The sequence below is a fragment of the Amblyraja radiata genome, chromosome 12 (assembly GCF_010909765.2).
Source record: "Amblyraja radiata isolate CabotCenter1 chromosome 12, sAmbRad1.1.pri, whole genome shotgun sequence".
Taxonomy (NCBI): Eukaryota; Metazoa; Chordata; class Chondrichthyes; order Rajiformes; family Rajidae; genus Amblyraja; species Amblyraja radiata.
In genome coordinates this window covers 46,558,595-46,584,802 of record NC_045967.1, presented here as the reverse complement: position 1 = coordinate 46,584,802, position 26,208 = coordinate 46,558,595, and the positions used below count along the sequence as shown (strand labels likewise).

Below are 26,208 nucleotides of genomic sequence, written 5' to 3'. Positions count from 1 at the left end.
GCTGCAGCGCATCCTGTAGACAGTGCAAACTGCTGGTCCTCTGCATCAGTAATGGAGTGAGTGAATGATTGTAGATGGAGTGCTTCTCAACCAGGCTGAATTATCGAAGAGCTGACGGGTGTCAAGCTTCCTCAATGTTGCTGAAGCTGCAGGCAAGAGGAAAATATTCCGCCAAACACACGACTTGATGCTTGGAGATGGTGGACCGGCTTTGGGAAGTTGGTACGCGAGTTACTTGAAGCTGTATTCCTAGCCTCTGACCTACTCTTGTAGCCTCTTATGCATATGACCATCCCAGCTTAGTTTCTGGTTACTGGTAACCTCAAAGACATTGGGGGGGATTCATGGATGGTAAAGCTATTGAATGTCAGGGGATGATGGGTGGATTTTCTCTTGTTGGATATTACCTTGGCCTCGGATTTGTGTAGAGCAACAGAATATGTTTGTAATTCTATGTTTCCCCAGCAAGGGGTGCAAGTGAGCTTACCAACAACTGGTAGAAACTGGATACTATTTTTCAATAATTTTATTACTTTTTAAGTAGGGCCACTAACGGGTAATCTTCAATGTGAAGGACATATTAACACTTTAACTGTCAAATTAATACATTATTCACTATTCCTTTAATTTTGGTTGGCATTGATGAGTTGGGCCGAGGGGCCTGTTTCCGTGCTGTATAACTCTATTTAATGTTGTATTGCCACTTTTGTATTTTTTTTTTCCCATTCCCCCCCCCCCCCCATTTGGTGCCTGTCCTTCGTGTGATATATCCCTCTCTCATCATCCATATTACTATCTTCATTTCCCAATTCCCATCCTCATTTCTAGTTCTCTCCTTTTCTGCTTCTCTGATTTTTTCCTTTTCCAATCTTCTGTTCCTGTATCTTGCTTTGTCACTGATTTTGATCGCCTAAACCGTCACTCTCCCTCAGTTAATCATTTCTAAATTAAATTTAAATTAAAAAAAAATTAAATTTCATTTCTCTCTTCATTGATATGATTCAATCACTTTTCTTTCTATTTCTTTTCATTCTGTCTGCTTATTCTATCTCTAATGTCTCTCTCACAACTGTCTCAACTTATGATTTTCTCTTTTAATTCTCAATATTTTTTCCTGTTCTGTTTCCCTCTCCCCCTCTACCTCTCTCCCCCTCTCTTTCATATTTCTCATTGTCCCTCTTGCTTTCCCTCCTTGAGTGTGTGTATATGTGCATATATGGGTTGAAGTATGTATGCGTTTATTGCTTTTTAAATTTCTGTCTGAATTGTTTTTGCTGTTTCTCTTTTTGCTCATGTATTCTCGCTCGCTCTCACTCTCTCTTGCTCTCTGTCGCCCTTCCCTTCCTCCCCAAATCATATATCACACCCTCTAGGTCCTTACAGTGTGTTAGTCAATGTCTATAATCTGTGCCTTTTGCCATCTCTTTCTCTTTATCCATTCTTCAATCATTTATCTATAACTTTCTGATCTCATTTTATTTCTTTATGCTTCCCTTACTTTCAGTCCTTTTACTCTCTCTTGCCCTCGTGACTGTTTTCGCTTTCTTCCTTTTTTGCTCTTCCTCAACTCCCCATCACCGATAACCTCCCCAGTCTCTTAAGAGTCCAACTCTCTGTCTTAATTTGCTTCTCTTGCTTCATCTCTCTTTTCTTGTATTTTACACTTGATTATGGCAGACATTTAGATATAACTCATTATATGATTCGTAATTATTTTGGAACAAATACCTCAGGATACATTGTGAAAGTATGGCTAGCAAAACTCAGTGGGTCAAGCAGCGTCTGTGGAGACAGAGGGATAATCAACATTTTGGTTCAAGACACTACATCAGGACTGAGGGTGTAGAGTGGAGATAGGCAATACAAAGTTGGAACCACGTGAGGGGGGGGCGGGGTGGGAGAAACTGAGTCAAGGTGTATGAGGGGTGGTGGGTTTGAACATTTGTATGGAGTAAACATTGAATTTTCCATTTACCTGTATATCATACCATCTGTGTTCATCTCTCTCTGCTTCTAATCCACCCAGTTTCTCTCAGTCTCACCTGGTTCCCCTCCCTTATACATAGACCCAAAAGGGATTATCTAAACATCAAATGACATTTTATGAGTCTATTAAGAGTAAAAATTAACTAAGCAGCCATTAAGTCTGGTAAGTGGCCAAAATGATAACTGGTGCAATGCTGTGGGGGACTTTGGTAAAGTACTTACATACTTTGTGCCTGTCTGCAAAAGTAGGGCTGAGGGTAATATTGTACTTAAGGAGGATGTGTGAAATGTTGAATGAGATCAACAAAATGAAAGAGTGAGTTTTAAGTGGTTTAGCTTGTTTGAAAATGGATAAATCATCATGCATGGATAAAATATATTCCAGGCTGTGCTTTAAAAAAAAAAAAAAGCAAGGAAATTGCAGAGGCTCTAATCATTATTTTTCAGTCCTCCTTCACTATAGAATTGATGCCAAAGGATTGGAGCTCTGCCATTGTTGTACCATTATTTTAAAAATAGGAAGAAATAAGCGAATTACTGTCCAATTAATTTAACTCCCATAGAGGGAAAATTATTGGAATTTGTTCCGAGGGCTTGTATGATGATCATTAATTTATTGAGCAGTAACAAGGCAGGGAGTACATTTAATGAAGTCTGCTTGGATGATAGCGAGGATACGGGCAAGGTCCCACTCGGCTGTTTGGTCAAGAATAGTAAAAGTCCATGTGATCTAAAAGAGAATGGCAAGCTGGTTCATTGGTGGGAAGGAAAGGTTGTGAGGTGTGAAGACTTAGATTTAAATTTTGGAAACGTGATAAAGAAGATTTCAGATAATGTATATGAGGTCATGTTGTTGATAGTGAGGAGGAGATCTCTGGACTGTGGTATGGTGCAGAAGGTCTGATTAGTTGGACAGTAAAGTGACAAGTGGAATACAATGCAGAGAAGTGAGCATATGCAACATTTGAGATTGTACAGGGGCTAGGCAATATCAAGTTCAAGTTCAAGTGAGTTTATTGTCATGTGTCTCTGTATAGGACAATGAAATTCTTGCTTTGCTTAAGCACACAAAACATAGTAGGCATTTACTACAAAACAGATAAATGTGTCCATATACCATAATATAAATATATACACACATGAATAAATAAACTGATAAAGTGCAAATAACAGAAAATGGGTTCATAATAATCAGAGTTTTGTCCGAGCCAGGTTTAATAGCCTGATGGCTGTGGGGAAGTAGCTATTCCTGAACCTGGTTGTTGCAGTCTTCAGGCTCCTGTACCTTCTACCTGAAGGTAGCAGGGAGATGAGTGTGTGGCCAGGATGGTGTGGGTCTTTGATGATACTGCCAGCCTTTTTGAGGCAGCGACTGCGATAAATCCCCTCGATGGAAGGAAGGTCAGAGCCGATGATGGACTGGGCAGTGTTTACTACTTTTTGTAGTCTTTTCCTCTCCAGGGCGCTCAAATTGCCGAACCAAGCCACGATGCAACCGGTCAGCATGCTCTCCACTGTGCACCTGTAGAAGTTAGACAGAGTCTTCCTTGACAAACCGACTCTCCGTAATCTTCTCGGGATATATACAATATACAATAAATAGAAAGATATTGAGCAATCTGAAAGAAAACAAGGGCCTCAGTTAACGGCAAACAATAATTAAAGGTAGTGGACAAGTCAAAGAATGCTTAAAATATACGGAAGCCTCATTTTATTAGCTCAGGTATAGATGTGCAAACAGGGCTCTTATTCAAGATCAACACACAGTTTGAGTACTGCATAAACATTGAGGGTAATTCACAGCGAAGTTGTTAGGATGGGAACATTTTAGCCAGGAAAAAAAATCTGGTAGGCTGGAATAGTTTCCTAGAAAAGGAGACTGAGGGGAGATTTGATTGAGGAATATAAACTCATGACGTTCCGAAAAGTACATCGGAAAATACCTGATTTTTTTTTTAACAATGGGGCCAGAAACCAGGGTGCAGATTTAATGTAATTTGTGAAGCATTGAGAAAATGAGGGGAAAAAATGATATTTCATGCATGAAAGTATCAAATACTAGAGGGCATTGCTTTGAGGTGAGAGAGTCAAAGTTTAAAGATGTGCGGGGCAAGTTTCTTACACAGAAGGTGATGAGTGCGTGGAGGTGCTGTTGGGGACGGTGGTGGAGGAAGATAAGATAATGGCATTTAATAAACTTTTGATTAGGCACCTGGATACGCAGGGGACGGAGGGGTATGGGTTATGTGCAGGCAGATAGGAATTGGTTTTGGCATCATGTTTGGTGCATACATTGTGGGCCAAAAAGCCTGTTCCTGCGCTGCGCTGTTCCATGGAGTGGAGCATGACTAAAACTAATGCTAGAGACAAGAACTCCAATCATATTTAAACAGCACATATATAGGACAAACATACGGCGAAGAAAGCTCTGTCGCCAGGGGCTACAACAATTGAGCTGCAACGACAGCCGTAGCAGCTGAACATGCGGTGGGTGAAGGAGGCCTCACTGGTCCACCTTGCGAGTCAAGAGTGGGGTCGGAAGCCAGGGCTCTACACGGCCAGGGAGACCGAAGGGCCGAATGGCCTACTCCTGCACCTATTGTCTATTGAGACGGCTTGAGCCGGGATGGGTCGGCAGGTCATTCCATTCACATTTAGTTTACATATTATATCTGTTTTATTTAAGTTTCTGGCACTCCGTGGTGCTTTAGAGACACGGGAGGGGTGGCCCTAGCGGACCAGGGGTGTATTGTCGTTTCATTCTCACATAACCTTTGTTGGTCCAGTAAAACAGATAATCCAGAAAGGATCCGGAACCGAGGGTGCTGGAAAATCAGTGTTCAACCTGTATTGACAATGTTTTATATGTATGCACTTTCTTTTACCAGAACAGATTATTCCAATCATTGCTCCACGAGAATAGCCACTTTGATTGCATGGAGGATAATTTACATCATGTGTCGTCCTTAGCATGAAGTCTAAGCATATTTTGTCACCATGACAATGCAAAATATAGCTGCACAGTCTAATCCCACTTTCCTTTGTAATGTAAATTACAGCACTGCAGGTGCTCACCCAAATGCAGTGTGTTGTCCCAGTCTCCCCCCCCCCCCCCCCCGCCCGCACCTTTTCCAGTAGTGAGTTGTAGATCTCTCACTACTCTGGGGTGAAACACCAGAGAGTTGTGAATCTGTGGAATTCTCTGCCACAGTGGAGGCCAATTCACTGGATGTATTCAAGAGAGAGTTAGATATAGCTCTTGGGGCTAATAGAATCAGGGGATATGGGGAGAAAGCAGGAACGGGGTACTGATTTTGGATGATCAGCCATGATCACATTGAATGGCATTGCTGGCTCGAAGGGCCAAATGGCCTATTCCTGCACCTATTTTCTATGTTCTATGAAAGCTTTACTCCTCAGCTCCCTATTAATTCTTTAGCTAAGTCTATTATTTTACTATTCTTAAACTACAGTTATTACACTTTTATACTTACGGTAAATATGATTGTGCTTACGTATAGTATAATTTTACGCAAAACAAAGAACTTCACTGTATCTAGGAACATGTGACATTAAAGTACCATTGAACCATTCATTCTTTTAAATCATTGACTCCCTAAGTTTTCGAAGGGAACTGAATAGCTTTAACCGCTCCATCAGGAACCTTAACAATTATAAATTACTACTTTATTTAATATTGTGTATATGATTACATACATATTATTCTATACACAATTTTAAATGATGTAATCAGAATTTTTAAGAGACAAAATAGGGAAATACATCCCTTAAAAATATTAAAAATAATCATTCGTGTTGAAGAAATAGTTATAATCAGACACAGGAATAATTCAATTGTTCAGCCTTGGGTTTCTGACGTAATTGTATCTTGGTCTGGTGATTAGATTCTCGTCATGATTCATTAATGGGCATTCCCTTTGTCATCTCCAGTGTTTCTCCACGATGATATCATATTCCAAAGGGTGAATTCACAAATGCTAATGAAGATTTATGGCGCAGTTTCAATCGTTTTGAATTCCAGCCACTAATTACATCTGCAGATTGCATGATGGATAAATCAACAGTACCAGGGTTTATTGCTGGTGATTAATGCAATGTGGTTGCTAGGTCTGTTTAATCTTACAAAGCCAACAGGTTGGAAAGTATTTAATCTTATGGGTTGGGCATTGTGCCAAACTTATAATTAAGTTTAGTGATCTTGTGAATTTCTATATTTACCACGTATACATATCATAGTTTTGCTGTCAATGTTTTACAGAACGTACCTGAAATAGTGGAAGAACTGATTTAGGCAATAAAAATATATACTTGGATGTATCAATTGCTTGGTCTTGTATGTTATTTGTCAATTACTACAGGTGCACAACCTTTCATCCGAGAGCCTTGGGACCAGACACTTGTCGGATTTCGGAATTTTTCGGATTTCCGAATGGAAGATTTTTAGCGTAGATTAGGTAGGTAGCGCGGGCGGCTTGAAAAGTCTGGAGCAGCTGCCTCCTCCCCGGAGACCGGGGAATCATTGCATAAATGTTAGTCAGTTAGTTTGGAGGGATTTTATGTGGTGGGGGGGTGAAGGGGGAAACTTTAATTCTTAGTCCCCTACCTGGTCGGAGAGGCAGGGAGCGGGCAATGCCTTACCGGGTCGCCGTGCAGTAAGCTCCGGAGCGCTGTGGCCGCCGACTCCCAACATCGCGGAGCTGGGGGCTGCGGGCGTCCGGCCGCGGTTGGAGCTCCGACCCCGGCAACTCTACCCCTGGCTGCGCGGCGCTCCAAATCCAGCGCGGCCCGCGGGCGGACGCCCGCAGCCCCAGCGCCGCGATGTTGGGAGTCGGCAGCGTCGCAGCGCTGGGATACCAGCGGGGAGCGGGCAATGCCTTACCAGGTCGCCGTGCGGTAAGCTCCGGAGCGCTGTGGCCGCCGACACACAACATGTCGGCGGCCACAGCGGTGCTGGGGCTGCGGGCGTCCGGCCGCGGGCCGCGCTGGATTTGGAGCGCCGCGCAGCCAGGGGTAGAGTTGCCGGGGTCGGAGCTACAACCGGCGCCGCCCGCGGCCGGACGCCCGCAGCCCCAGCTGGGAGTCGGCGGCCACAGCGCTCCGGAGCTTACTGCACAGCGACCCGGTAAGGCATTGACCGCTCCCCGCCTCTCCGACCAGGTAGGGGACTAAGAATTAAAGTTTCCCCCTTCACATAAAAGCCCTCCAAACTAACTGACTACCATTTAAGCAATGATTTACAGATGTTTAAGTGTCTCCCCGGTCTCCGGGGAGGAGGCAGCCGCTACAGTAGTACAGACCTGGGTTGACCGTGGGTCGTTTCGGGTCAAGTTTGGCGCCAAACGCGAGCTTTGGTGTGCAGACGACATCCTGGGAAAAATGGCCGGTTTCCGGAGTTTTTCGGTTTCCGGAACTCCGGATAAAAGGTTGTGCACCTGTATAACCATCAGTCACACATTTTTAAATGATGGTACCTTAGTTTTGTGGTATACAATTCAAAACTCTTCCATCAGATCCAATCTGAGTTCAGGAATACGGACTCTTCTTCAGACTGATGTGGGCGTGGGGGGGGAAGAATAAAGGAAGAGGTGGAGACAGTGGGCTGTGGGAGAGCTGGGGAGGGGGAAGAAAGGAGAAATACGGATTAAACTATGGTGTAGGAAGGAACTGCAGATGCTGGTGTAAACCGAAGATAGACACAAAATGCTGGAGTAACTCAGCGGGACAGGCAGCATCTCTGGAGAGAAGGAATGGGTGATGTTTCGGGTCAAGTCTCTTCTTCAGACTAGTCAGGGGAAAGGGAAACGGGAGAAATAGACAGTGATGTAGGGAAAGATATAACAAATGAATGAAAAATATGCAAAAAAGTAACGATGATAAAGGAAACAGGCCATTGCCAGCTGTTTGCTAGAACGGAAACGGTGCAACTGGGGTGGGGAGGGATAGAGAGAGAGAGGTAGTGGAGGGGTTGTTTGAAGTTCGAGAAATCAATATTCATACCACTGGGTTGTAAGCTGCCCAAGCAAAATATGAGATGCTATTGTGTTTGTTCAACTGTTCTGATGGACTTAGTATGAAATGCTCCAATCAATATCTATACATAACATCACCGGAATGCAAGATATAAAGCTGTGTAAAGGGACATGTCTGAGGTTGAATGTTAACATTGTTGGAGTATTACATTGTTCACGTTGTTTAAGAAGGAACTGCAGATGCTGGAAAATTGAAGGTAGACAAAAATGCTGGAGAAACTCAGCAGGTGAGGCAGCTGAAGAAAGGAAGAGGCGGAGCCAGTGGGCTGTGGGAGAGCTGGGAAGAGGAGGATGCAAGAAGGAGAAAGCAAGGACTACCTGAAATTGGAGAAGTCAATGTTCATACCGCTGGGGTGTGAACTACCCAAGCAAAATATGAGGTGCTGCTCCTCCAATTTACGGTGGGCCTCTGGCCAAGGAGGAGGCCCAGGACAGAAAGGTCGGATTCGGAATGGGGTGGGGGGGGGAGTTGAAGTGCTGAGCCACCGGGAGATCAGGTTGGTTATTGCGAACCGAGCGGAGGTGTTGGGCGAAGCGATCGCCAAGCCTACGCTTGGTCTCACCGATGCAGGTGCAGGTGGACCTGTGCCGCACCTGGAAAGACTGCTTGGATCATTGGATGGAGTCAAGCGACAAGTGTAGCATTTCCTGCAGTTGCAAGGGAAAGTGCCAGGAGAGGGGATGGTTTGGGTGGGAAGGGACGAATTGACCAGGGAGTTACAGAGGGAGCGGTCTTTGCGTATTGTACATTGTTCAAGTTGCTGCTTTCTAGATGAGATCCTACCAAGTCTCGCAGATGGATGCAAAATACTATTTTTGAAGAGCAGGGTGTTAATATATGGCCAATATTTACCCCCAATCAATGTGAGTAAGGACAAATTGTGAGGCCGTTACCACATTGCCGCTTATGAGACAATGCAAATTGTTTGGTCCTCTTCCGACATGACAACATTGACCACATTTGGAAAAATGCTGAGTAGCTTGTAAAATGCTTTACATTTCTGAGCGGAACAATGGGGCAACTATTACAGTTGCTGCCTCACAATAGCAGAGACATACATTCAGTTCTGATCTTGTGTTCTATCTCTGTGGAGTTTGCATGTCCTCCCTGTGGGCTGTGTGGATTTCTTTTAGTTTCATCCCACATCCCAAAGACCTGCTGGTCGTTAGGTTAATTGGTAACTGTAAATTGTCCTTCACGTAGAGTTGCATAGTAGAATCTTGAGAGAGTTGATGAGAATGTAAGGAGAATAACAAAATTGGATTAATGTTGGATTATTGTGTATAGTGTATATTAGTGTTGATGGGCAATGCGGACTCTTTGGGCTGAAGGGACTTTTAGAGTACTGTACCTTTGAATGACTGTCTGACAGGTACAGTATAACAAGTTTTTTTTTTAATTGGTTATTTACGCTGTGACAAAGGCTGACATCCCTTAAATTGACTTCGGCAGCAAGTAGGTGGAAATCATGGGAATCTTTGTTGTGAATATAGAGAAGAACTTTGGAAACATTTGGCCATCAATGCATTTAAAGTCACGGAGAGTGGTGCGGTAGGGGGAGGAGGGGTAGATCTATTAAGGGTTAACCGTTAAGGTTCCTAGTGAAGCCAAGCCAAAGGCATCCTATTGAATTTAATAATTATATTGTTCTGTTATTATTAGCTGGAATGAAAGTCTAGTTGTGGATTATTAGAGAGGGATTTTGCCTTTTCCAATTAGTTATAGAAACATAGAACAGGAGTAGGCCATTCGGCACTTCAAGCCAGCAACACCATTCAATATGATCATGGCTGATCATCTAAACTCAGTACCCTGTTCCTGCTTTTTCCCCAATATCCCTTGATTCCGTTAGGCCTAACTCTCTCTTAAATACATCCAGTGAATTGGCCTCCACTACCTTCTGTGGCAGAGAATTCCACAGATTCACTACTCTCTGGCTGAGAAAGTTTTTCCTCTTCTCAGTCCTAAACGGCCTACCCCTTATTCTTAAACTGTGACACCTGGTCCTGGACTCCTACAACATCAGGAAATTTTTCCCAGCATCTAGCCTGCCCAATCCCTTAAGAATTTTATATGTTTGTATAAGATTACCTATCATCCTTCTAAATTCCAGTGATCATGACCCCAGTTGATCCATTCTTTCATCACATGTCATTATAGCCTACAAAAGGACAAGCATCGCTGTGGGGGTGAGAATGTGAAGAGTAATAGATTGATGGGGTGTGAAATGAATCCCTGGTCTTCATGAAGCAAGACTAAGAGGGGACTGTGAATAGCAAAGGTATCTATGATTGTTTGGTGAGAAGCGAGTGCAATTCTAATTGCCAAAGGGTAGAGACCACATTGGATGAAGTGAAAGCGAAGAAATCATGAATGGTAGAGGAGGGGGAGAGAGACTTGGGTTTGTGGAGGACCTCAGGGCATGACGTGATAACAAAGAGACAGAGGTACTAGAACCAGGGCGTTACAGTGGTGCAGCGGTAGAGTTACTATCTTTTTTTATTTAATTTTTTAATTTATTAGAAGCAGTGTAGAAACATATAAGCAACGGCATATGACATAATACAGTTATTGTACAGCTTCAATTTTAATTTTTAGCTAAAGATGAGCGAAAAGAAGAGAGAAAAAGCAAGAGAGAGAAAAAGTGGATGTGCAAGAATAGAACACCTAGACTAGCAACTTAGTATAGCCAAAGAGTGAGTAAGTAAAAGAAATAAGAAAGACGTAGAGAAATAAAAAGACAAAAACTGAAAGAAAAACAAAAGGTGATGATATACTTGCTTCGTATCCCTCCCCACCCATCACCCAACCCGTAATTAGATTTAACTCCAAAATTGTGTTGCACCATACTATCCTTGTATAGAATTACTATCTTACAGCGTCAGAGACCCGGGTTCAATTCTGACGATGGGTGCTGTCTGTACGAAATTTGTACGATCTCCCTGTGGATTTTTTCCGGGTCCTCGGGTTTCCTCCCACACTCCAAAGAGATGTGCAGGTTTATAGGTTAATTGACTTCTCTAAATTGTCCCGTGTGTAGGATAGAACTAGTGTACAGGGTGATTGTTGGTCGGTGTGGATTTGGTGGGCCGAAGGGCCGGTTTCCACACTGTATCTCTAAACTAAACTAAACCAATGAAGGAGTGAGGGTTAAAAGACTGATTGAGTGCGTGTGATCATTTGTGATTATAGTCAGTTGGTGGAGGGAGGGAAATAATGATTGGTGACGATAAGAAAGAGAATTCAGTGACTATGTGGTAAAGTCAGAGCAGTACTGAACACGGCATTTACCTTGTGAAACTAGCAACTTCCACCTCACGTTTGCTGTCCCATCCATTGTGCAACCCATGCAAATGCCGGCACTCCCAGAGGACTATTAGGTAGGAATTGAGTGACCCACGTTACGTGCGACTTCCCTTGGGTGTGGTTTTACTCGAGGCTAGTCTTCACCCAGAGGGCAGTGAATCATTGGAATATCCTCTATTCAAGAGGATTGTGGTGGCAACGTGAGTCACTGAATATATTCAAGATAGATCAATAGATTTTCCTCATGTTTAAGAAGGAATTGCAGATGCTGGAAAATCGAAGGTACACAAAAAAGCTGGAAAAACTCAGCGGGTGCAGCAGCATCTATGGAGCGAAGGAAATAGGCAAAGTTTTGGCCCGAAACGTTGCCTATTTCCTTCGCTCCATAGATGCTGCTGCACCCGCTGAGTTTCTCCAGCTTTTTTGTGTACCTTAGATCGATAGATTGTTGGATATATACAAAGAATCATTGCATATGACGTTAGTGCAGGAGAATAGCACTGTGGTAAAACATTAATTGGGATTTTATTGAATGGCAAAGCAGCACAAAAAACCAACCGCTCCCAAGAAGAACTTTTTTCACACAGAGAGTGGTGAATCTCTGGAACTCCCTGCCACAGAGGGTAGTCGAGGCCAGTTCATTGGCTATATTTAAGAGGGAGTTAGATGTGGCCCTTGTGGCTAAGGGGATCAGAGGGTATGGAGAGAAGGCAGGTACGGGATACTGAGTTGGATGATCAGCCATGATCATATTGAATGGCGGTGCAGGCTCGAAGGGCCGAATGGCCTACTCCTGCACCTAATTTCTATGTTTCTATGTTTCTATATCTCACACTCTTATGTTTCAGTACATTGACCAACGCCATTACAGTACAGCGGGTCATGCGGCATCTCTAGAGAAGAAGATTAGGTCGGCTACCCTGGTCTTGTAGCACTGCTTACAAATTTGAGAGAAGCTATTGAAGAAACGTTGGCAAGTTGATGTTGCGCATTTTGGCGCCAATACAAACACAATGCAGCTGAGATTAACAGATTGGTACAGAGTGAATTGTTATCTGCGGATGAAATGCCAATTAAGTGGCCACTTTGTGTAGGAAGGAACTGCAGCTGCTGGTTAAACTGAAGATAGACACAAAAACCTGGAGTAGCTCAGCGGATCAGACAGCATCGCTGGAGAAAAAGAATAGGTGACGTTTTGGGTCCAGACCCTTCTTCAGACTCAAGTTTCGGTCGAGACCCTTTTTCACTTGCGACCCAAAACGTCACCTATTCATTTTCTCCAGAGATGCTGTCTGACCCGCTGAGTTACTCCAGCTTTTTGTGTTCATCTTCTTGTCCTAGATGGTGTTGAACTTGATTGTTGAATCTGCATCATTAAGACAAATAGGTATTATTCTGCCACACTCCTGAGCGCCTTGCAGATGGTTGGAATTCTTTGGAGAAGCAAAAGTAACTGCTTGAAATAAAACAGAAAATGGTGTTAACACTTAATGGGTCAGACAGCACCTGTAGAATGAAGAGCATTTAACATTTCAAGTCCAAAACTCTTCATCGGAGTCTCCTGTAAAATCACCCCTGAGATCTACTGATAAGGATCAGGGCAGCTTTCATCAGGAAAATGTTATTGGTGAATGTTAAAAATGTCACTTAACATATGTCACTTGGATTTAGTGAACTGTAGATAGACACAAGAAGTTGGAGTAACTCAGCAGGACACGCAGCATCTCTGGAGAAAAGGAATAGGTGACGTTTTGGGGTCAAGGCCCTTAGTGGAATGTAGATGGCTCACTGAGTCTCTGATCCAACTGACTGTTTGCTGTTCACACATTTTTATATTTAGCACCGTAACTAAGTAATCAAACATGCACGTGGCGATTTCACTTTCGTAATCCCTGTCATCAGGGTGATTCTTTGTAACACATTTAAATGTGTGTTGTGAATACGTGATTCTGACGCACAGGAATCTCTACCACGTGAGCTTAACCCATTTTTCATTGAGGAGAATGTTTTACTTAGTTTGTCATTTTGCCCTAGGTATTGTTAAACTATAGGCAATTCTAGTTCCTGGAAATAAATGGGTTTTAAAAGGATAATTAATAGGTCATTCTTTTTCTAAACCAAGTACCTCCTTGACGAACTTGCTTTTGTTCCAACCCAGCTTTTGTAGCTGTTGGTGAATAAACTTGGTGATTACTGCTCGCCTGACACATTGTGTGTTCCAAATTGTTCCTTCCAAACCCTGAAGCACATTCTCTCGATAAAAATAGTTTGCTGAGTGTAGAGGTTCTGAGAAATATCTAAGGGTCGGAAGTAATTAAGTAAGCAACTGAAGTAATTAACAAAGCTAAGTATTAGGTCATTTAATCGATAAAGGGCTATTTGCACGAATGCAAACATAGGCTGTTGAAATACAATGTTTCTGACAATGCATTAATGTGTGGTGCTCCGTGGAGCATTTATTCATTATTCAGGAACATGGTGGCATTGCACCCTGGTTTAGTTGTATGATACACACAATGTGCTGGAGTAACTCAGTGGCTTAGGCAGCATCTCTGGAGAAAAAGGATGGGTGACATTTCTGGTTGGAACCTTCTTCAGGTTGAAAGAAGAGGGAAGGTGGGGGGGGGGGGGGGGGGGGGGGGGGGGGGGGTGCGGGATGGTGATAGGAAAAGGCCAGAACAAATCAGGGCCGGTCTATTATGATTACCTTATTCGATTTACTATGTTGATCTTGAGGAGTTCCTGGTATACTTTTTCTGCATGGTAATGGCTTGTGAATATATTTGTTAGCTATTTAATGAACTGCTGGTAAGTTGAGGTTTCAATTCCTGATTGATGCCAATCCAGTGATGTTTCCATGATGCCAGTGAACACCATGGAGACAACATTCTGGAGCAGAGGCGTTTAGTTTTGTGTATTGTACTGAGATACAGTAAAAAACATTTTGTTGTGGGCTATCCGGTCAGCGGAAAGATTACCCATGAATACAATCAAGTCATCCACAGTGTGCAGATACAGGACAAAGTGAATAACATTTAGTTCAAAGTATAGTCTGATTAAAAACAGCCCAAGGGCCTCCAATGGGGTAGATGGGAGGTCAGGACTGCTCTCTAGTTGGTGATAGAGTGGTTCAGTTGCCTGATAACAGCTGGGAAAAAACTGTCCCTGAATCTGGAGGTGTGTGTTTTCAAACTTCTGTACCTCTTGCCTGATGAGAGAGGAGAGAAGGGAGAGTGTCCAGGATGAGACTCATTTTTGCTTATGCTGACTACCTTGCTGAGGCAACATGAACAGTATGTGGGGTCAATGGAAGGGAGGTTGGTTTACATGATGGTCTGGGTGAGTCCTCAATTCTCTGCAATTTCTTGCGGTCTTGGATGGAGCTGCTCACGAACCAGGCTGTGATGCATCCCGGTAAAATGTTTTCCACAGCACATCTGCAGAAGAAGGTGAGAGTTGTCAGGGACATGTCGAACTTCCGAAGCCTTTTAAGGAAGTAGAAGCATTGGTGTGCATTCTTGGCCATTTCTTTTGATATGGCTGGTCAAGGACAAGTGGGCCTAGGTTTCATCCTCGGTGGGCAGATGGGATGAAGCTGGAGATGAGGATGAGTCTTCATTGTTCTTCTCGCACAGTATTTTAGGTTGTGGTGTGAGTGAAGCTTGTTTTGCCAGAAAGGCTTCCAATGGAACGTTCATACTTGGAGGAATACTCCCAAGGCAAATTTAATTTTACTTTTGTGTCTATTGCGTTTTATAGACTAGAAGATGGTATATCAATTTTTCATTGACATGCATGAATATATGCAATGAATCTGATATCTGAACTTATCAAAAACGTAGTTGATAGGAACATAGACAAAGGAAGAGCCTCAAGACTAAGCCTCAAATTCAGTCTGCGATTCATCAAGGTCATTGATGATTTCTATTCCATTGCCTTCCTATGCAATTCTCACATCCTTTGATTACCTTAATGCCCAGATATCTATTGGTTTCTGTATTGAATTAGCTCAATAAACTTAACAGTTCTCTGGCCTAGAGATATCTAAAAACATTGCAACCCTTTTCATGAAGTAATATCTCTTCATCTCAGTCTTAAATGGGCAATTTTTCATTTTGAGACGCTAAATCCTGGTTCTAGACTCCGCAGTCAAGAGAAACATCCTTGTTGTATGCGGCCTGCAAATCTTGTAAGAATTAATATGTTTCAATAAGATTTCCCATTTTTCTAAACTCCATAGAATACAGGCATCATCTATTAAATCTCTCACCCTGGGGCAAATCAATCATCCTGAAAATCAGTTCAGTGAATATTCTGAGTACTTCCTTCTTGGCATGTGTGTCATTCTTTAGATAATGGAACATGATGACGTAGTGGGTGGAGCCTCTGCCTCAGTGCAAGAGACCAGGGTCAATCCTAACCTCAGCTATTTTTAGTACAGAGCCTCACGTCTTACGTGTGACTACATGAGTTCCCCTTGGATGTTCTGGATTTCTTCCATATCCCAAAGATTTGCAGTTTGCTAGGTCAATTGGCTGGTGTAAATTGCCCTTAGTCCTTAGATTGCTCATAGGTGAGTGGTAGAATCTGGAGAGCAGGTTAATGGGGGAATGTGGGGGGAATAAAAAACGGGATTAATGCAGTATTGGTGAAAATGAGTGGTTGATGGTTGGCATGGACTTGGTGGAGCAAAGGTTGTGTTTGTACAGTTGGTGTTGACGAGTTGGGCCATATGACCTGGTTCCATGCTGTATGATTCTATGATTCAAAACTATACACAACACCTCAAGTGATAAATGCTTAGCCTGATTCATAATGAGACTTAGAGGAGTAAGTCTATGATTGGGGCATCATCTCAACAAGCTATAAATTAACCTTTATCTGCCAAACCCATACCTCCAAAATGGTCATCACCCTACCTATCTCCCCATTGCCCCAGTATGGTCTTTGCCTTATTTTCTCCAAAATCTTCCCTTTCCACAATGATATGATATTTGCACAAATTCCTTAAAGGAAGTCATATTTTAATATCTTTTGAGCCTGGGCAGCTCACATAGAACTGGTATGTCATCCCTGCTGCCTAATAAATCCTCATCTTAGTTTGAACATCCTTGAGTATTGATTGAAATTGATTAAAAGATGCAGATCTTTTCGTTGACAAAGATTGACAAATTGATTGAAAGATGCAGCGTGGAAACAGGCCCTTCTGCCCATCGAGACCACGCCGACCGGTGATCACCCGTTCACATTTGTTGCACGTTATCCCACTTTCGTATCTACTCTATATATAGAAGGGGCAATTTGCGGAAGCCTATCAACCTACAAGCCCGCATGGGATGTGGGAGGAAACCGGAGCACCAGGAGGAAAGCCACGCAGTCACAGGGAGTACGAGCAAATTCCATACAGACAGGAGTGAACCTGGGTCTCAGGCGCAGTGAGGCAGCAGCTCTACCAGTTGCACCACTGTGCATCAGTCTGAAGAACTCTGAAGACGGGTTTCGGCCCAAAACGTTGCCTATTTCCTTCGCTCCATAGATGCTGCTGCACCTGCTGAGTTTCTCCAGCATTTTTGTGTATCTTCGATTTTCCAGCATCTGCAGTTCCTTCTTAAGCACCACTGTGCTGGCCTGGGATATTTGGTGATTCTCAGATACACAAATAATTTAAAAAGAGATAAATTAAATTCTCAAATCAATTATTTTCTAAGTGGAATTGTTAATTGGTTAAAAAATATCTATTCATTTATAAAATATACAAGTTGTAGATTTGATATACTATAATGTGAATGAGTTTTGCAAAGGCATGTGGGTTGAACTCAATCCTGAAGGTTGATGTCAGCTGGTTGCATTCTTTCTAAGTTATATTAATGTGTTCACCCACTAAATTGGCAAGTTTTGGTTGTGTGCTGAAGCGTTGGGTGTTCTGCTGAAAAGTCATTTAATATATGGGCTTGCTGCCACAGAATCTCTGAAAGCATTAATACAGTGTTGAGATATTCGACTGTGGAGGGTGTCACAGCTGTTGCTGGCAGTGTATGGCACATGCAAGCCCACTTCCCTGTGTGACAATCATGTGCTCCAGAATTCAGCTTGCCAATGATACTGCAGCCTGTTAGCTTGACAGAAAACAAAGAGGTTAAAACTGGGACCTTGCTCTGTATATTTCACACCCTGATATCGTGGAGTACACAAGATGCATAAGTACATTGCAAACATGAAGTCTAAACACAGGAATGAGCGCTATGATTAATGCATAGCAACCCATGGGTTCGGTTGAAAATACTCAATTCACTAAATGTTGAAATCTCCTCCTTAAAAAAAAATAATAATATTGCCTGTTTGATCAATTTCTGTCTCGTAGTTATTTCTCAATGTTGTGTGAACCACCGGCAATTAGCATTCATTACCTATCTTGGGGCTTGGAATGTGAAAGTGCTGATACAGATATAGACGTCACAGAAATAGCACAGGCACCAGAGCACGATTCGTAGTTGACTGAATGACATTGCGTCACAGATGTGGGCGGATGTTAGTGTAATAAAGGGGAATGACCGGTAATCCCCCAAAGCATTTAGATACTGCTTGCCAGGACAGGAGAAACACGCTTGCAAACAGTCCTCGGTTCCACAAAGCACTGCTCAGACCTGCTGTTTCACTGTGAGTATGTTTATGGCTATACTTTTACAAAAGATTTAGTTGCCTTTCCTCCCTGCCAGCCTAACTAGATGTTTTTAAAACTTTATTGAGCAGTGCAACATATGGTCGTAGTATTACATAGAAACTAACCGTATCGGTGGTTTTAATAAAAAGATGTTAAAAATAGAAAGTGCTTCAGTTTCATTTTGGTTTTAGCATTTAATTTCACAGAGGAACAGTCTGCTTATACTTTCTCAGTTTGTTTATTTTGATCATTAGATGAATTCCAAGGATCAGAGGTTTTGTTATGTAGAAAGGCTTAAACATTGAAACAGAGACTATGCAGATATATTTGAAGTTGTGAACTGTTTTGAAAGGCTGTATTACTGCTTGATTGTCCATGATTGACCAGTTGTTAATAAAGCAATAAAGATTTGACATTGACACAAAAAGCTGGAGTAACTCAGCGGAACAGGCAGCATCTCTGGAGAGAAGGAATAGGTGACGTCGCCCATTCCTTCTCTCCAGAGATACTGCCCGTCCCGCTGAGTTACTCCAGCATTTTGTGTCTACGGTTTAAACCAGCATCTACAGTTCCTGCCTACACAAAGATTTGACATAGGAGGAGAATAAAGATAGTGGAAGACATGTTACAAATTCCAGAATGGGGAACGTATGACTGCAATGAAATAATTTCATGCAATGGACAGAATACTGAGCACATGAAAAAATACTACGGTGAAATCTCAGAGATGTTTAATCAGCTCCAGTCAAAGAGCTAACATTGGCACAAGTGGGCTGAATGGCTTCCTCTAGTTCTAGAAGTGCTATTCATTAGTTAATAGAATATGTTGTCCCGGTTTTCTAACTGTTTAACTGTATTGTTGCTGGAATTATAATTTTGTTTTATGACTAAATACTGCCCGTAATGTATTAACAAATAGCATTTCATAACATATAGTAGTGTGCTTGTAGCGTTGCTTGTTAAATGTGAACTTGACCTTTCGCAATCTTTACCGATGAAGTAACAGTTGCAAGAATGCGCTACTAATGCTAGTATCTTAGTGGATTGTATACATTTTAGAACAAGCTGGTGCTGTGTGTTTTTAAATGTTTTTGCAGTCCAGCAGAATCAGAAGTGCTAAACCGGTCAATAGTATTTCGAGAAGTGGAGAATTCTATTCAGCCCACTTGTATCATCAGCTGGAGCTGATCAACTCTCTCTTGTCTTTCACTGGCGCATTTTATGTTCTTTTTCAAAAGCTCAGTAGACATGCCACATTCAGAAGCCTCACATAGAAGCCTTTGACCTCCCTTAACCAGTTGTTCTCCCCCGTACCCTGGTTTGTCTTACTGCATCATAGAACATAGAACAAAGAACAGGAGCAGGCCCTTCGCTCCACAATCTCTGTCTTGAACATGATAGCAAAATCCACGTATCTGTCCGCACATAATCCATACCTCCCCATTCCCTGCATATCCATACGCCTATCCAAAATTCCCTTAAATGCCACTATCGTATCTGTCTCCACCACTACCCCTGGAAGCACATTCTGGTGTATAAACCCTTTGTGTTAAAAAAAAATTCCTTTCAGGGAGATATGGACTTGGACCCTGATTTGTACATCAAATCTATGTGTCCTTGGCTTTGGCTGCCTGACACCATTTACCATTCCTGAGTAGTCCTGAATCCGGCTGAAGCTCTAGCACCAGTGGGGAAACTTTATGCAACTGATCCACGACCATCGTGATTGATTTACTCACAAATTAAACTTACTCCTTCTCCCTGAAACCTTCCAACTCCCATCGAAAACAGGAGCTAAAGGTAGACGCAAAATGCTGGAGTAACTCAGCGGGACATGCGGCATCTCTGGAGAGAAGGAATGGGTGACGTTTTGGGTTGAGACCCTTCTTCAGACTGATGTCGGGGGAGTGGAATGTAGATTGTGCAGAGATAAAATGTAGTCAGAGACAATAAGACTGGTGGCAGAACTGGGAAGGGGGAGGGGATGGAGAGAGAGGGAAAGCAAAGGCTACTTGAAGTTAGAGAAGTCAATGTTCATACCACTGGGGGTGTAAGCTACCCAAGCGAAATATGAGGTTCTCTTTCTCCAATTTGTGCTGGGCCTCACTTGGACAATAGTGACAGGACAAAGATCCGTGGATGGAGTCGAGGAGGGAGGTAAAGGGTCAGGTGTTGCATCTCCTGCGGTTGCCGGGGAAGGCACCTGGGGAGGGGGTGGTCTGGGTGGGAAGGGACGAGTTGACCAGGCAGTTGCGGAAGGAACGGTCTGCGGAAAGCAGAAAGGGGTGGAGATGGGAAGATGTGGCCAGTAGTGGGATCCCGTTGGATTTGACACAGAGAGAGGGAAAGCAAGGGCTACTTGAAGTTAGAGAAGTCAATGTTCATGTCGCTGGGGTGTAAGCTACCCAAGCGAAATATGAGGTGCTGTTCCTCCAATTTGCGCTGGGCCTCACTCTGACAATCGTGGAGGCCCAGGACAGAAAGGTCAGATTGGGAATGATAAGATAAGACCACCAGCCTTACTGTCTCCGACTACATTTTATCTCTGTACTGCCCACTCCCCTGACATCAGTCTGAAGAAGGGTCTCGACCTGAATCGTCACCCATCCCTTCTCCCCAGAGATGCTGCCTGTACCGCTGAGTTACTCCAGCACTTTGTGTCTACCTTCGATTTCAACCAGCATCTGCAGTTCTTTCCCACACATGTAGTTTAATAAAATCACTATATTCATATTCTCGCACTTTTGACCAATAATTTTCCCTAGATTATTGAATATTTTAAATGTGAAATGTATGGAAAATTAGTTTGTTGTATCTGTTAGGCTGAGTTGAAATGAATCACTGAATAGGACAGTTAAGCTAGTTGAGTGCATTTGTGTTGGTTTCATAGCTTGTTCTTATTTCATAGATTTTAAGTCGGTGATATTGGGGTTTTGAAAATTCAGATATGATTTGTGTGTTATTGACACCAAGATGCCAGAGATTTGTTCAACGTTATTAAATGCTGGAGGGGTTTGACTTGTGGTATTGCACAGATAAGTTTTCTCAGGGGAACAATTTGCCTATCTTTAATTTCACACTTGGTTATCTTTTTCCTGTTTCATGATGAACATGACATAAAATATTTTGCTGCAATTTAAATTTTTATTAAAAAAAGAGTGAAAATGTGAAATTTAGGAAACTGAAACCTAATTGAAAACGCTCTTCATTTGAGTAGATATACTATGGCACTCGAGGAAAGCAGTAACCTCGGGTTATTTTCTGAACAATAAAGTGGGGGTGGATTTTAAAATCATGCATATGCCAATGCTTTAGGAAGGATTTATGTTTTGAAAGTACTGCTTCTTTCCGAAAAGAAGCAAGAGCTGATAGGTCTTATCAGTCATCTCAGGCGTATAACTTGGAACTCAGCAGTTACATTACCAGAACAGCTGGTGCAGTTCGAAATTTGCCGTTACAAAACGGCTGATATTTCCAGTTTGATCAGGATATTTCTTCAGCTGTGTGATTGGTGACGGACCGATGGCAGAGAAGCTGTGGGTAAGGTAACAATGCCATGATGATTAGTGGAGAATGGTATTTATTGGCTTTGAGGTCAAATGAGGAACGTTACAAGATATGTTTCATGCATCATCAGAGTTACAAAGTTGATTCAACAGAGGTTGATTAATGATCTAATTATTACTGGAAAAGTGATAAATTCAGAGTTTAACTTCAAAACTCAGACGTGGTGTATGCATGCCCTTGAGTGGTCTTGCAGGACTCTCTTCCGCCCGCACCCCTCTTCCAATTTTTCCCCCTACTTCAATCAGTCTGAATAAAAGTTCTGACCCGAAACGTCACCTATCCATGTTCCCCAGAGAGGCCCGCTGAGTTACCTTTTGTCATATTTTTTGTGGAAAGGAAAATCTCTGTAATTTATAAAAACAATTATTTTGGTCACGGTAATATCTGGTAACATCAGGAACAATGGAAACATTAGAATCATTTGGCATTAAAATGGCTGATGTTGGAGACTAGCAAATCTCTTGCATTGACTTTGGTTAAAAGATTAGGCATTGGTCACATGGTATGTGTGCATTTGTGCCTCAGTTGGTAAAGAGAGCACTTATTGAGCCATTGAGACCAAGTTGATGTTAAGTTAGCTGGACTGAAGAATGAAACATTACCCTCCTATCTCCATATGGAACATCCTAATCTGGGATCACGGTTGATGAATGAGTGCTGAATAATCCCCCTGCCCCACAGGAACTTTGTCCTGTAACAAAATGTTCTTTCAATAGATCAATACGAGGGAAATACTGTAGACTTCTATAGAAAAAAGAAAACTCCTACTTAAATGTACAGTTATTCACTCAAATCCTCCACAGACCAGTGATCACAGATCTGTTAATGATAGTCAGGGTACTGTAAAGTTACAGTAGCAACATATTGACAACATTGATTTGTTCCTGAAGTCAGTTTGTTTCCTGAATGTCAATATTTTGGATCTTATTCTTCAAAATAATTATTTAGAAGAATGAACCAATGTCATTGGATACATTTGCTTTACAAGTCCATTTAACATATTTGTTGTCACTGAAAGCAGAAAAAAAAACATGTACCAATTTGCGTGCCTGCGTATTGGCTTGTGGAGGCGAGATGGTGTACACACCCCGCCGGTCAGCGTCAATGGGGCAGATGTGGAGATGGTTGAGAGCTTCAAGGTCCTAGGCATAAATATGGCCCTGAACTTGAATAGTTAATATTTATGGTTTTCCTTTCATATATTTCCTCTTCACATGCACTGAGGTTGCTTATGATCATTAAATTATGTCCATTTGACAACCGGTTTCAAACTTATCAGCAACAGTTGTAAGCTGTTCAAAAACAAACTCTTCAACTTATTATCTGCTTCATTTTAATACTGTAATAATTAATTCTTGCCATTATAATAAATATTTTATGGATGGTGGAATCACAGAAATTAGCAGCACAAACAGTGCAGCATTGGAGACTATTTTCTTTACTCAGAATTTCAGTCTTATATTGGTAATGTTTTACAGTTCTTATGGATTTTCTTTTCCGATTTAAAAACTATAAAACACTGGAAAGAAATGACAGACTTGTAAAGGATAAAAAGGAGTTATGATATTTAGGTTGACAATCTCATCGTGTGTTCATTGAAGGAGAAAGAAAACTTTTTTAAATCTCAAATTTCCTTTCCATTTGTCAGAAAGCCAATTTTCTATGACAATTATTAATTATTAATTAAATCAAAACATAAATTAAAAAAAAGTTGAAGTACCAATTAGTAAACTGGGCAATTAAAGTCATATTTAAGGAATAATAAATAAATATTTAAATAATAAAGAATTATTGGTACCCTATAATCCAACAAGGTACATGTGACAATAAACTGACCTTGAAACCTTGGATAGGAAAGATTTCGAGGGACATAGTCCAGACATAGGTAGGTGGGACTAGTGTAATTGTGGCATCTTAGTCAGCATGGGAAAGTTGAGCTTGTTGCCGTGCTGTGACCATATCTAACATCTATTCATTTTATTGTTCGACAACCAAAGTACACGACAATAAATGTTGTGTGCCTCACTGCTCTGATCATGAAGTTGTGGGTATCATCTTCATAGGTTTAGAAAAGAGGTGACAACTGCAATAGCCTCACCAATTGATGACACAATTTGACAGTTATTATCTGCTTTAATATTTAATTGCCTGGAACAAGTCTAGTTGAGTTTATTGTCAATGCAGAAGTACAGTGCAAAACACAAGTACAGGCACAATGAAAACCTTGCTTGTCGGAGCATCACTGGCACATGGACTAAGACAATACACAAAAAACATCAATTATACATTGCACAAATTCTACAAGGCAATGTAAAGAAACAAGTGTGCAAAAAAACAAGACATTAGTGCAAAACACAATTAGAAAAAAACAAGTCCATGCTAGTGCAAGAGGTAGTCCATAGTGTTCCACTGCTGGGGTAGAATTAGGGTTGTGCAGGTTGGTTCAAGAACCTGATAGTCATCGGAAAGTAGATCTTCATGAACCTGGTGGTGTTAGACTTCAAGGTTTTGTACTTGCTGCTCGATGATAGCAGCATGGTGACTATCCTAGCAGATGGTGATAATTCTTGATGATAGAAGCACCATGATTAGGGTTAGAGTCTTGAGGAAGTGCCTTGTGCAGATGATGGGGCAATTAGTACCTATGATGGACTGGGCTGAGTCCACCACTCTCAACTGCCTCTTGTGTTCCTGTGCATTATTCCTGATGCAACCAGTCAGGATACTTTCTCCAACGCTTCCATAGAAGTTTGTTAGAATAGTCGGTGACAAGAAAAATCACTATTAACTACTAAGACAGCAGAGGCCCAGTTGCACCTTTTTCGTGATTGCAACTTTGTGCTGGGCCCTGAACAGATCATCTGAGATGTTCATGAGCAGGAATTTGAAGCTGCTAACACTCTCCACTGCCGACCCACCAACAAAATCTGGTGACACAAGAGAGTGCACATGCTAGAATCTAAATTAAAAAGCAAATTGCTGGACGAAATGAAGGGGCCAGGCAGCATCGGTGGAGGGAATGGACAGATGATGTTTCACATTACCATACTTCTCCAATCTGAAAATTATTGCCTTGTCTCCTGACTTCCTCTTTCTGAAGTCAGCGATTAGTTCCTTGGTTTTATTGACGTTGAGCGAGAAGTAGTTGTTGCGGCAACACTCAAGTACGTATGTCTCTCCTGTAAGCTGACTCATCGCCACTTGTGATTCGGCCTACAATAGTGGTGTCGTTGGCTGATTTATAGATGTCATTAGAGCTGTGCTTAACCACACAGTCATGGGTGTAAAGAGAGGAGTGTTGGGGGGCTTGGCACGCAGCTTTGAGGTGAACCAGTTGATGTAAAGGTGATGTTGTTATCGTTGTCACTGGTCGAGGTTCTCCAATGAGGAAGTCAAGGATCCAGTTGCAAAGGGAGGTATAGAACTGCAGGCCTTGGACCATGCGATGAGTTTGGAACTTTCTAATACTGAACAATCTCAGTTTTTCCTCTCTTTCCACCTTCTCCCTCCCTTTCCCCCAACATATCTGCCTCGCCAACAGTCTGTCTGTCCTTTCTTCTTTTTGTTATTTTTAGTATGTGTTAAAAGTAGGTTTTAGTGCTCCTTGGTGTGTTTTATGTGGGGGTGGGGGCAGGGGGTTGGGGGAAACTTTTTTCAATCTCTTACCTCGACGGAGATACAATTATTTTCCATAACGTATCTCCGTCCCCACTGCGGCCTAACATCGTGGAGTTGGCAGCCTTTCCTGGAGACCAACGGGAGCTCCAAGCTGCAGGAGTCTGCTGGACTTTAACATCGTGGAGCATGCGATCCCTTTGCCAGGGATCGAAGCTCCAACTGCAGGGCCTGTGTACTTTGATATTGTGAAGCCTCTGGTAAGAAGAGGCTGACTTGGGAGCTCCAAGCCGCGGAGAGAGTTTCAACCTCCCCGACGCGGGAGCTTCGATCACCCCGACGGGGGCTTCGATCGTCGGCTGCGGGTGGTTTGACTGCCCCGACCGCGGGAGAACAAGAGGAAGAAGATTTAACTTTATTGCCTTCAATCACAGTGAAGAATGTGGAAACCACTGTGATGGATGTTTATGTTCATTTTTATGTGGTCGTGTGTCTTGTTGCTTTTCACTTAGTATGGCTAACTCAAATTTCACTGTACCTTAATTGGTACATGTGACAATAAACTGACCTTGAGACCTTGAAATATCGAGATTATTACCAAAGTTATTACAAATTGGTCTTTTGGAAAAGAGAGGAATGATAAGCTCAGAAATGGCATTAGACTTAACAGCGGAGACGATGGCTACATGTTTCTACCAGGATATTTTTATAATCCAAATTTCATTATGTCTTTTGGATTTACTAAATGGTTACGAGACAAACTTGATTTATGTATCTTATCTATCAGAGTCTTAGTACCCCACATTGTTGATTACTTTGAAGTTTGGTAACTTTAGTTTTCTACGCATTTAAAAACTGCAATAATTGACATGATCAACCTCAGAAACAGACGTAGTTTAACTAAAATGACTTGCAAAACATTTTGTAATAGAGCAAGGAAACAAGAACTGTTTGTGACCTCTCTTACGTTATGATTTGACATAGCATCCTCACCACATCTTCCTCTTTCAGCTGACAAGCGC

The 26,208-nt window shown here is 42.2% G+C and overlaps 1 protein-coding gene across 2 annotated transcripts in view; it reads left to right on the top strand.

The window, feature by feature from the left end:
• zc3h12b (zinc finger CCCH-type containing 12B) overlaps positions 1–26,208 on the top strand; it is a 72,793-nt gene that overhangs the window by 30,903 nt on the left and 15,682 nt on the right. Inside the window, exon 1 of one of the 2 annotated variants that reach the window (XM_033030710.1) lies at positions 17,907–18,000. The exons of the other annotated variant lie outside the window; for it this stretch is intronic. The gene's annotated coding sequence lies outside the window, so the exon portion shown is untranslated. Of the gene's footprint in view, positions 1–17,906; positions 18,001–26,208 lie in introns of those variants that run through there. 2 annotated transcript variants of the gene reach the window in all.